The sequence below is a fragment of the Notothenia rossii genome, assembly GCF_949606895.1.
Source record: "Notothenia rossii genome assembly, chromosome: 9".
In the NCBI taxonomy this organism is placed as follows: Eukaryota; Metazoa; Chordata; class Actinopteri; order Perciformes; family Nototheniidae; genus Notothenia; species Notothenia rossii.
Window position 1 is genome coordinate 33,550,824 of NC_136907.1, and position 12,671 is coordinate 33,563,494.

At 41.5% G+C, this 12,671-nt stretch overlaps 1 long non-coding RNA gene across 2 annotated transcripts; it reads left to right on the forward strand.

Moving 5' to 3' along the window:
- The first annotated feature begins 4,394 nt into the window (after positions 1-4,394).
- Positions 4,395-6,656, forward strand: LOC307018141. Of its 2 annotated transcripts, none has more exons than XR_013802341.1 (3): positions 4,395-4,740; positions 5,272-5,877; positions 6,006-6,656. It is a non-coding gene; the product is annotated as an uncharacterized lncRNA (long non-coding RNA). The 2 variants fall into 2 exon arrangements; XR_013802342.1 differs by having other exon boundaries at positions 4,717-5,395; positions 5,574-5,877.
- The last annotated feature ends 6,015 nt before the right edge of the window (positions 6,657-12,671 follow it).

Consider the following 12,671-nt stretch of genomic DNA (forward strand, 5'->3'; position numbering starts at 1 on the left):
TTATTATTATTAAACTGTGAATATTCACTCAAATAAATACAAAATATAATAAAATAAACATTAAGGTGCAGCATTTCGATGAGCTGAAATAATCTGTATTTTAACTGTACTGTACTAGTACCTAAGCAGCCAGTTTGACATTATGACTTGCTTGTCATTGTATTTTCATGTTTTTTTAAAGAAAAATGAACTTGTCCACATTGCTTGCGAAAGGGCAGATCTGCTGGCACTAACAATGTCTCCTGCTGTGGAGAACACCCTCTCACTAGGGACAGAGTTAGCAGATGCAGCCAGGTAGCGCTTTGCTAACATGGCAACATAAGGATATTTGACATTTGTAATAGCTTTGGCTCGGTCTGAACTTTTTGCGAGTGGTGGAGGCTTAAATGCTAGTGGGAGTTGGGTTTGCACTTCAGTCTTTTTTCTTTTGGTACCGGTGATATTCACGTTCGGGTGATGCCTTTTCAAATGAGTGTGCAAGTTTGATGTATTGCCAACCGCGTAACCAATTTTAGTTGAACAATGCCGACAAACAGCTTTGGTTCGGTCCACCTGTCTTTGTCCGTCATCCTTGTACGTAACTGCGAAACCAAAATGTTCCCAAACCGGAGACTTCAATGATGCTGGAGGATTTTCGAGCTCAACTTTATCTGTGTTCGCCATTTCGACAGTTCCTCAAATTACTGAATACATTTGAACGCATCCCTGTGACCAGCTCTCATAGTATGCCTCTCCTCCAATGAAATGACTTGCTCGCTCTATGACGCGTTGAACCCAATGTGAGCAAATCACCTGAGATTACTTCCAAAAAGTTGTTCACGTTCTTAATTTTTTTTTTTCGTTTAACGTTATATTCGTACACACGTGTACCGAAACGAAGGACCCGTACCGAATAATTTCGGTACGGGGAAGTGTACCGTACTGAGAGCTACACACTGAGAGCTACACACACTGAGAGCTACACACACAGAGCTACACACTGAGAGCTACACACACTGAGAGCTACACACACAGAGCTACACACTGAGAGCTACACACAATGAGAGCTACACACTGAGAGCTACTGAGAGCTACACACTGAGAGCTACACACACTGAGAGCTACACACACAGAGCTACACACTGAGAGCTACACACACTGAGAGCTACACACACTGAGAGCTACACACTGAGAGCTACACACACTGAGAGCTACACACACTGAGAGCTACACATATTGCTGACACCTGCATTGTCTGAACTCCATGTGTTTGTGGTGGTTTAACAGGGTGAGATTATGTTGTACTTGTTTGTCATCAAAGAGCATCATGTGTGAGCAACTATGGAGCATCCTTTTTTGTGATTGTTTCACTGTGTGGCTTGACACAGGTCGGCAGACCCAAAGATGCAAAGAAGACCCTGAAGAAACTGCAATGTTGACTGCTATGCCTACACATTTCACACAACTGTATTAGGGTGGTTGAAAGCAATAATGCTAAATTGAACCTATATATATTTTTTAATCTGTTGACACAATACCTTTAAGTGAAGTTGATTGGATATTAAGATGTTTTAGGTGTCTGTAAAAGTATGATTACTGCACCATGATTCCCTCGTGTTCACCGGTGAGTGAGATTACAGAGACACCCTGTTAACCCCTTTAGAACAACTCTCATTCTAACCAAACATGACAAAAGCCCCAAAGTGAGTGCTTTATTTCCTGACCGGTGAATACAATCCAATCCACTTTATTTATATAGCACATTTTAAGAACAGATGGTTTGCCAAAGTGCTTCACAATGAACATAACATTATAATAACATAATATTACACAAATAGATAAAAGGCACACATAAGAATAAATACAAGGCACATAAAGGCTATGGACAGAGAATAAAAGCATACAAATAGGTAGTGACATAGCACAGACTGACTCGTGAAGACAAAATATCTCTAACACCCTAACCCTAACCCAAGATCAGACCACACGGAGGAGATGTGAACAGACTCTCTGAGAGCTGCTGAAGACCCTTACTGAAGGTCTAAACTTTATCTTATGACTCGGTATTCTAATATACCCCCCCCCCCCATGCATCTCTGTTGGCTGGAGGGCTGTTGCAGGACACCATTTAAAGTTAGACTTTTATAAACATACTTCTCAGATTCATTTTGCTGCGATGATTCCTTTCAGAGCTCTGGAGACGTGTTTAACAGTTCTGCTTCAAAACCTAAACTCGCGTTCACGCCGTGAATGAACCTAATACTGTAAGTGTGAGAGACATTTCCTCGCTGTAGGTAATGCAGCGTGTTATTTGACTGAGCCGAAGGAACTGTGCTGAGATTCAGACCTTTCCATCTCTCACTCTATCTTCTTCTACATCTCATTCTTTTCTCCGCAAATCTAGTTACTCCAACCACTAGTCAATATGTAGAATCTGCCGGTTAACATTTGTACCATTGTAGCATGCAGCTTAAATGACAGACAAACAATTGGAAAAAACTGATAGAGAGGGGGAAATATAGGTGAAGGTGGTGTAAGGAATACAATGGAAAAAGTGTTAAAGATAACATTATTATACACACGAAAATAGAACATATATACATATGCACATAAAAAGTATTCATGCAATAATATAAATTGAGGGCCTTTTCAATATATCCGTCTTCTACAGTCTCAAGGTCCCCACCTGACCAAAACCCACACTGAGGTCACTAAATAAGGGCCATGTGCCAGCTTTGTAACAGAAGCAGCTGAGGTGAAAGGCCCACAGACGGGACCTGCAGCCCCTGACCACCATGGGGAAGGGAACATTGCAGATGCACACTATAACCATTGAAGTAAAACATAGATGGATTTAATAAAAAATAATATGAATGGGATATATGGTTATTATCAGCCCGAGCCTTCGTGTACCGGTTATCTTGAAATGTCTGTCCTGCTGTGAGCTCAGTGGCTAACAAGCAGACAGGCTCAGTAAAGGCCCTGACACACCAAGCTGATTACGGCCGTCGATAGATGTCTGGCCGTCGATGAGCGTCCTGTCGACCTATTCAGATTGGTGTGTCCCGCACCGCTGTGTCTTTTTGGCCGTGCCGATACCTTCCGCTCCCGATTGAACAAGTTGAATCGGGAGCGGAGGCTGTTGGCAAAATAAATCACTCGATTGGCTGTTCATCTTAGTGAATCAGTGCATGAGAAGCGAAACGGAAGTGAGGTACGCAAACGATTAGGCACACACAGACGGCTATTATTTTTCATTTTCATCTCGCTATGTGAAACAGTCTGTGATGGACGAGAGTGAAAATGGAACGCACACGCTATTTGTTGTTTGTATACAGGGTATTTTAACTCCCCCATCTTCTGCCGTGGAGCTGTGAGGTGAATGTAGAGGACGGGGAAAGTGATTTCTGTTTCTTCAGGGCTCCGGGGAGCCCATAGTGGCCTTCAGACCAAAGGATTAAAGAAAAGAACAACAAGGAAAGGTGAGAGATCCTCAAGAGTGTTTTGCACTTTGGAGAACTGCTTGTCTTTGTTCATGCGTTTAATATGTATGTGTGTTTCCAGGGGAACGTGTGTACTGCTTCATCTTGCAGAAGGGAGCCAGTCTGATTTGGGTTTTCAGACGTGGACCTGAATATCCATCTGACATCCTGTTTAGCATCAGGTGAATGTGACTTTCTTTTTAAACATCTCGGTCAACAAGGCTTCATGGCAACTTTAGAGTTTGAGTTTGCCTGCATTCACCACCCAAACAGAAAGCTTAATGACACACACCACTATTACAGCATGAATGTGTTGCCCCGCTCTGGCGAGCAAAAAAAAATAGATTCTTCTGAAACAGGAAGTAAGTTCTGGAATATTAATTTAATTTACTTGATTTATTTAAAACAAGGGACAGTGTACATTAATCAACATATTAAAAACATGTAAAAGTACTCGAATTAAAGGCTAGTTTTCACCACTAGTCCCTTTCCCAGATGGTGATAGGCCTCCTAAAAGCAAGAATACAAATACCACAATATTGTTAGACCAAAAAAAAATTCTTAGATATTTAGAATAGACAACATCACTAAATATAGATAAGAGCATTCATGATAATAAATAAAACCTTTACAATACGCACTCCTACTAAGACCTACACCCACACATCAGTGCTGACACTGTTGGTTTTCAATGAGCCACTTTTTAATACTGTGCTTAAATGTGTAGTAGGATGAGGATTCTCTTATTGGTAGTGGTATTGAATTCCATTGATGGGATGTGTGGAATGAAAAGACAGCCTGGCTAAATGCACTTTTCCTAAATGGGATGCATACTTGTCAACCCTCCCGATTTTCGCGGGAAACTCCCGATTTCATTGCCCTCTCCCGGTTTCCTCCCGGGGTCATATTTCTCCCGCATTTCTCCCGATTTCTGACAAAATCCGATTTACACACGACTGTTTCCACTCGGACTTTAATACAGCTACACCATTGTTTGGTTTCCATGGTAACACGTCTCTTTAGTAGCGCGCGCAACTCAAAGTCTGAGGGGGTGAGGCAGATATTCACAGAAAACAGAACAAGAATCGACAACTACTCACTCCTTTCCTGTAAAATACAGGTCCAGCCCACACATATGCTCCATCAAGGACGGTGTTACAGGCCGCAAGGCAATGCACTTACAACTACAATAAGCATGTTAATGTTAATCTAACAGCTCCGGCGATCCACTAGCACCCCCCCCCCCCTCCCCCCACTTAAGTGAGAATGAAAACACAAGGTAAGTTTAATACTACTGTTTTATATAAGTAAGCATACTAAACATGTATTCTATCACTGTATTATATAAGTCATCTTGTTAGTAACCTACTGTATGGCAGGTGGAGGGGCAGTGATGTTACAGGTGGAGGAGCAAAACTGCAAGACTGCAAACTCACAAGACAGAGAAATCAAAGTTTGTTCTCCAGAGGAGAGGTTGATTTCACTTCGTTTATTTCATATTTTCTAAAGATGTGGAAATGGCACAAAAAAAAACTTGAGAGCTGTAACCAAGACAACTGTAACAACATGAGTAGACCTCTCTTACTCCATTTTGCTAACCCAAACTTCCAGGTACATGACGGGACACCTTGCTTTTTGTTGTTGTTTGCGCTCCTCTGGCTGGGTGCTGGCAGGTGGAGGGCAGTGATGTTGGCAGGTGGAGGGGCAGTGATGTTACGGGTGGAGGGCAGTGATGTTACGGGTGGAGGGGCAGTGATGTTAGCTGTTACACACCAGGCTCAAACTTAACACATTGCATCCTTCTTTGCAGTGTCCTTATTCCAGGAAGGGGAATCTGCAATTCCTGCAGAGTTTTGTAACCCGTTGGTCCGCACGCAAAGCACATTTTTAAAGCCTTCTTAATTGTCTCATTGCTCCATTTCATCCTCTTTGTGGTGAGTCTGCCTAATGCCTTAAGTTGGTCTTTTGAAAACGTTTTCTATATTTGTTGTCCCTAATTTTCATTGTTTTCTTGAGAGCTGCATTTTCCTTCCTGATTTTTCTTAATGCAGACGTTGCTTTTTTGGTGATTCCTTCTTGGCTCTTTAATTTTCTCTTTAATCTTTTTAATAGATCTGTTTGACTGGCTGCTGGTTCCCTCGTATGCTGACTGGCTGCTGGTTCCCTCGTATGCTGACTGGCTGCTGGTTCCCTCGTATGCTGACTGGCTGCTGGTTCCCTCGTATGCTGACTGGCTGCTGGTTCCCTCGTATGCTGACTGGCTGCTGGTTCCCTCGTATGCTGACTGGCTGCTGGCTGAGTGGGTGGTGTCCACCCTCCCTGTCTCTCCTCACTAGCCATGTCCTCTCTTTCTTCACCCTCACTTTCCTTTCTCTCAGTCTCCTCATCCCTTCTTCCCTCAATCTTTGAGACAAATGTAAGTAGAAGACATGGCACTGTAGATTTTTGAACATTTTAAATATTATACCACTTAAAAATAAGAAATATGACTTTTGTTACTAAGAGTTCATACTTATTATACCTGTGACACCTTTCACACTATAGCTGTGATCATGAGCTATGGGCTTTGTAGATACAGGTCCCGGGGTGAATCGTGGTGCAGGGGCCCTTCTCTTTTTGACCACAGGGCGATGCACGAAGATGGTGGGTATAGCCTCTGCTCTCAGCCTAGTCTTGCCCTTTGTTGTCTTGACAAACTGGTCTGCATCAAAATGTGCCTGCGGAGTGACTTGAGGTTACTTCACACACAGAACAACTCAGTTTTGTCTGCCCACATACATATTCCATAGTGGTTGAATACACAGTATTAGGAAACACTTTATACTTACTGGACATGTTATACTCATTACATACTGTATATAAAATATGACCAAGAATGTGAGACAACTTTATAGAAATTCATATCACATCTGTTACTGATGCCATTTGTCATACTTTGTTAAACTCACAAATAATAAAGTTCCATAACTTCAGTTGGGAACAAAGACCACACCTTATCTCCCCAAGGCAATTTCCCATCCAATAGGTGTGCTATATAGGTGTGTATAACCCTTTCTCCTGTCTGTTACTCCCTCTTTCAGCACAAGAACCAGAGGGGGATTCAATGGAGCCTGAATACCTGCACTGAGACCCTCACCCTGCACCCTGAGTCTCAACTCTGTGTTTTTCAAGCCTGTTTTTTTTTATTAAACAAAACATTAAGCTTTCCCAATGGTGTGGTTTTCGTTTTGTGAAAAAGTGCAAATGCAGTGTTTGTATATAATAACCTCACATATTTTTTTGCTGTTGGTCGTAAAATTGCTCCTGCTGACTTGAGCCAGCCATTTTTTCCTGTGCTCTGTGTCAGTGGGGAAGCCGTACATTCGTACTCCTTTCTCGGAGCGATTTGAGCATCCCCAGGCAGCACAGCAAACCATGGTGGCGACTAGGAGGCAGCACAGCAAACCAGAACAACACGGAGGAAAAGGCACAGACAAACTGCATGATATGCTATTCAATGTTTATTGAATTCCATGTATTTGCAATAGATGTTCCTAAAACAACACATTTAACATCATCATCATCATGCTGCTGCTGCTGCTGCTGCTGCTGCTAGTCCTTTGATAGTCACCTGTCGGTCTCCTGTCCTTTCTGAAAGCCATAAAGATGACATTAGTCATTTAGATAACTTGTGTCCTCAATTACCATGGGATTACTGAAACTACCATGAATTTAAGAAAATGGTAGAAATGAATCTAATCTGAATTTTGAAGCATTCCTTTAGATCCCCTCCCTCTAAATATATCAATAAACATTAGAAAGTGATGCTCCTGACTACCATACAAGTTTAAGAAGATAATATTGGTTTTAAAGAATTCAAAGCTATAAACAGCAACAGGCTCTTTAACCAAGGCACTGTTAGCCTAACATGTAAACTAGTTGTTCACACTAATCCTAATATTATCACTTAATATTAGCTAATTCTATTTTATTTTTTAAAACATATTGATGTAAATACATACACATATCGACTTGTTGTATAAATATTGCAAATCAAAACCTTTATTCACTAATAACTACCAAAAATCGTAGTTCCATCTCCTGTTATCAATGCATTCACATTGCCCGCCATGAACTTCCGGGGAACGATCCTCGTCTGCATGAACCACTTGACGATAACCGTTTTTGGACTTCCGCTGTCGTAACTCTTCTATCTATTCGGCGCTGGGCCTACCCATAAGGAGCCGTACACATGCCGCAGTTTTTGCGTGGCTCGGTGGCTGTGTCTTTAGTTGAAAGCCCAGAGGCGATCTGTTCATCTGTCATTCGTCGGTCCCCCCCCCCCCCCCACTTAAATCATGTTCACATGGATAGGATACTAAATACATTTGCACACATCTTGTGTCCATATCTTTCTGTTTTGCCACAACCGTGCACGTGCATGCATGCACGAGTCATGGTGAGATATCTGGATTCAGAGGTTGCTGTTTCTTTGCACAGCATGAAAGAAAGGCGAAATGAATGGGCTGTGATTTTAGTATTTTTAAGCAGAGGTCAATAATTTGTACGGCCCTCGGAGGATGTTGAAAAAATTGAAATGGCCCTTGAGAGGAAAAAGGTTCCCCACCCCTGTTTTAAAGAGACGTCCATTAATGATGACAGGAGGCACAGCAGCCCTCTGTCTGATGGACAGATGTGTTCATGACGACTTATATATTTACTTTAAATTCATTCACAGTGCGGTATAATGAGACAATAACAGGCTACAGATGCGGACACACACACACACACATATATATGTATATATTTATAGAAATATATACAATTTCAGAATCAAACAGAGCACTCTCATAATAACGTAAGACTGGTTATATCCCCCCCCCTCTCTGGTCGCTACAATGAGGGAAATAAATTACGGGCCAAAAGTTTTATTTACAAGTATTAAAAGTAAGCAGAGGACACCAAACCAACTGAGACCTGTCTGTCCGCTGCATCTACGCTCACACTGTACCACACACACACACCTATACCACACACACGCACCTACAGCTCCTAAAACAGGCTGCAGCCGTTGTGTATTTTATTATGTGAAGCACTAAATGGTTTTAGAAGAATATCGACTCTTTGTAGATATCTACTAAACTAAAGAAAATAAAGAGAGTAGGCCTGTTATACTGAGTGATATATATTATACACACGCTCTGCTTTCTGCACGGACCTCACAGCTGTTCTCACTGGAAACATTGCGTCGCGATGACAGCAGTTAATAAAATAATATCCAGGGGATGCATGCAGAGCTGTCATTGGCTGAGATAAGTCCGGCCGTGCGTCACGACTCTTTGAAACATCTCTGTTCCCGGAAATGCATCCGCAAAGGAGCCGTGGAGGACCCATCAGTGTATCCTCGGTCATAGCTCCTCCAGAGAGCCTCCTCGACGCTCAATCCTCGGTCCTCAAAGTGCATTGAGAGAAATTAGATGTCCTTCAACATGGCGCGCTTAAATTCATATCCGGGTCACTACCGGAGGACCGAGGAGTCGAGGAGGGGGATTTGATGAAATGAGAAAGGGCCCTGGTGTGTCTGATTGTCTGATTGTGTTCACTTGTTGCCCTTGTGTTTCTGCCTCCCCTACCCAGCTGTGTCTTGTCCTGTGATTACCCTTCTGTGTATTTGGTCTTGTCTTCCCCTGTGCTCCATGTCTGGTCGTCGTCGTTTCATGTCCATGTTCCCTGCCTCTTCTTTACTAGTCCATGTCTCCTGCCTGTTCCCGTCTGTATGTTAGTTCCTGTCTGTCGTGCTCCCCGGTTTTGTTTTTGTTAATTAGTTTCTTCAGCTTCTTTTTAATAAAGCTCGCTTTTTGTTACCTTACTTTTTTTGTCCTTTTTCTGCATTGGGTCCTATTTTCCCCTAACCTGACAGGATTGTGCAAAGAGGAAACAAGTGGCAGGATCAGTTAAATCTCCTCCAATCAGAAATGACCCAGCCAGCACTTACAAATATTTTATCCCCAAAGATTAATTTTGAGTGTTTGATTTATTTTTATTCTAACAACACATGAATCTGCTCCTGGGTTATTTTCAAAAGCTGCCATCATCCGCAGTGGAGCTTAATGTGTTAATGTGGCCCTGAAAATGACAGGATCACAAATGATTGTCATGAATTGATGGTATCTTTTTCATAGTTGTTTAAAGATTATGCTGGCTTGACCCCAAAGCTGGAGCTACTAAACATTAGCGTAAGGTCGGGGAGGGGCGCTGGTTACAAAAAGAGGATGTTTTGTAAGCTCAGGTCTGTGATGCAATGCACACTGTTCACACTTCATCAAAGTCAGGCATACAAGCCTATCAAAAATGCAATTTAAAAGGTAAGCATTTGTTGTGTTTCCATCAAATACATCTTAAATGATCATTTATGTTGCAGGAATGCACTGATGTAGAAATGGTACAAACAGCAGCTTTAGAGGCTGAGGAGTGAGAACATCAGCTGATGTAAATTCTCAGTTATAAAAAGTAAATGTACTTGTCTGACTTCTTGAACTTTACACAATTCCTTTCATACTCCTTCTGTTCATCTCGTTCAATTCCACTCCAAACCTTATAATCATTTCCTTTTAATAGAAGCCATGTGATTGTACATCCCCCTGACCCAGTTTCCTGACAATCTCTAAAGAAGCCTTGACAGCATGAGCTCTGTCTCCCATGAATCTTTCCTCAAATGCAATTCTATCATACTGAGTCCAAATGTGGAGGCCAGCGCACCAGAGGAAACGGAAGAGACACGTGCATTGTTCAGCACTCAATGCTTTTCAGTGTGCTGTTAATTCTACAAGTGGAGCTGACTGTAGGGTTCTGAATACAGCATATACACTTTGCCAGGGAACTTTGGACTACTTGGATTTCTGCTGTTGTCCAAAACACTTCAATGGGTTTATGTAAATCTGAGTACTATGAAAATGCCTAACTAAAAAAGTGCTCAACAGCTTACACTAAAAAGATTGGCAAAATATGAGAGCTTGAATGTGGATTGTTGATGCCTGAGGAGCTATTAAATCACATTTAAATAAAAAGCTGAATAAAAAGTGTCAAAAAACAACTCTCATGAATACCATTTACTCTGACTAAAAGCACAACATGTGTAATAAAATCATTCATAACCAAACAGAGCACAGATGAACATAACCTTTTGCTTCAGCCTTTTTTGGGATTTAACGGGTAGAATAATGACAATTATTTTGTTTTGTGTTTGATGTGAAAAAAATATTTTTAGAGGTTTGAACACATCAACAATTAGGTCACATCATATCTGAAACATGAGCGACTGGAAATGATCACAAGGAACTGTGAAGCAGCCATGTAGACTCACAGAGTTTGGAGTATTATAAAGAGAATGACTATTTAATGTTTGTATATTGTTTACTCCCCTTTATTTGAGAGGTGCTGAAGAAGTGCAGTGTAAAGTGTATTTGTGTTGTGCCTCTGGCTTTACGGAGTGCTGTACCAGAGCAGACAGCTTACTGTCGATAAGCAACTATTCATTTCCTTCAGCATTTCCCTTATCTGGCTCATGAATACACTACACGAGGATATGGTGCTCATTGAAGAAACTCAGCAAAAACACAGCAAATAAAAAACTTTACGTACAAGACATGAATCAGTTTACAAAATGCTTGAGGAATATAAACTGTGTGTAAAGTGCCTAACCTTCCCCGTCCCGAGTGGCAGATGTTGACATGTCTCAAGGTTATGAGCTGAAGTTAAACTCCTCCTAAAAAGCAAGTTATTCTTTTTGAAAACTTGTATAAAGAGAAATTAACATGGAAGAAGAGGAAGGCAGCACTCACCAGAGGAGACACTGCTATTTATCGGAGGAGGGGCTCTAAAAGCTATCAGCCGTTCATTTGCTAAACCAACTAGTACGTTTTCATCCAGTCCTTTCTGGCAAAGCATTCGTCTCACTTTTTGAATCATTTGTCAAAGTTTATGTTGGATGTGAACAGGCTCAATGTCCCTTGTGGCCCTCCGCAGTGTCAGTAAGGAGCCCATCACAGCGTGGCCCTCCGCAGTGTCAGTAAGGAGTCCATCTCAGCGTGGCCCTCCGCAGTGTCAGTAAGGAGCCCATCTCAGCGTGGCCCTCTGCAGTGTCATTAAGGAGCCCATCTCAGCGTGGCCCTCCGCAATGTCAGTAAGGAGCCCATCTCAGCATGGCCCACCACAATAAAGAAGACACAGGAAAGACGTCTCTATATCCTAAGTGTTTTCAAACTATATTTTCTGCTTTTACAAGAAAAAATATTTGAAACCTCCGATAAATAGCATCACAGCTGCTTTTCTTTAGAAACTTTGCCCAGTTCACATAAAGGAATCTTTTTTAAAGCTTCAGAAGAAAACCAATAATGATGGAGAGCCTTCACACAGCACGGAGCAGAGCAGTACAGTATCTTCTCTAAGGCACATATACTCTTCAATTTCAAATAGTATTTTAAATTAAAACATGCTCATCGAGGCATTTTAGTTTGTTTTTCAGAAATGATCTCTGTACATAATGACACACCTGAAAACACATATCATATGTTTTATTTTATAAACGCCACACCTCTTTCTCACACATACCTACTACAATTCATAAAGACTACCTCTTAACTCATGTAGGTGTCTTCAAAGGATCAAATGAATCTGTTGACACCAGGCTCAGAGGCTTTTAGCCCTGGCCTTTCTGTCAAATAGTGAGTGCAAATGTACTTTTCAAAAGAATCACTTACAGGTGCAGTTAACAGTCTCAAGGATTTTCATTTTTGTTTCACCTTTTCCAAAAGTCTCTGTCTCTTCCCGTCTACACTAAATGTTTTAGTTTGTCATCTAGATCAGGGCCAGCAGTAATGTGTCTGTCCTAGGTGTTCTTGAATGTCAAAATAATGTAGATGATATGCACAAACATAGTACAAGCTATGTGTTTTTAAACATGAATCTATTCCTGTGGTGAATATGTTACTGTAAAATGTAAAGACTTTATGCTTTTAGTCCGTGGTAACCAAATAATGAGAACACTAACGATACATCTGCGTTCACACAATAAGCCATCTGCGATCTGCTCCCTGCGATGTATGGCGCAGAGTTTGGTTGTGAAGACGGAAAGCTAGTTATGTTTCCATGGTTACCTCGCCTGCTTCATACAGCTGTAATCACACTGGTTCTGCTTGGAAAGATCAGCAGCAATCAAGATGAAAGTTTAAA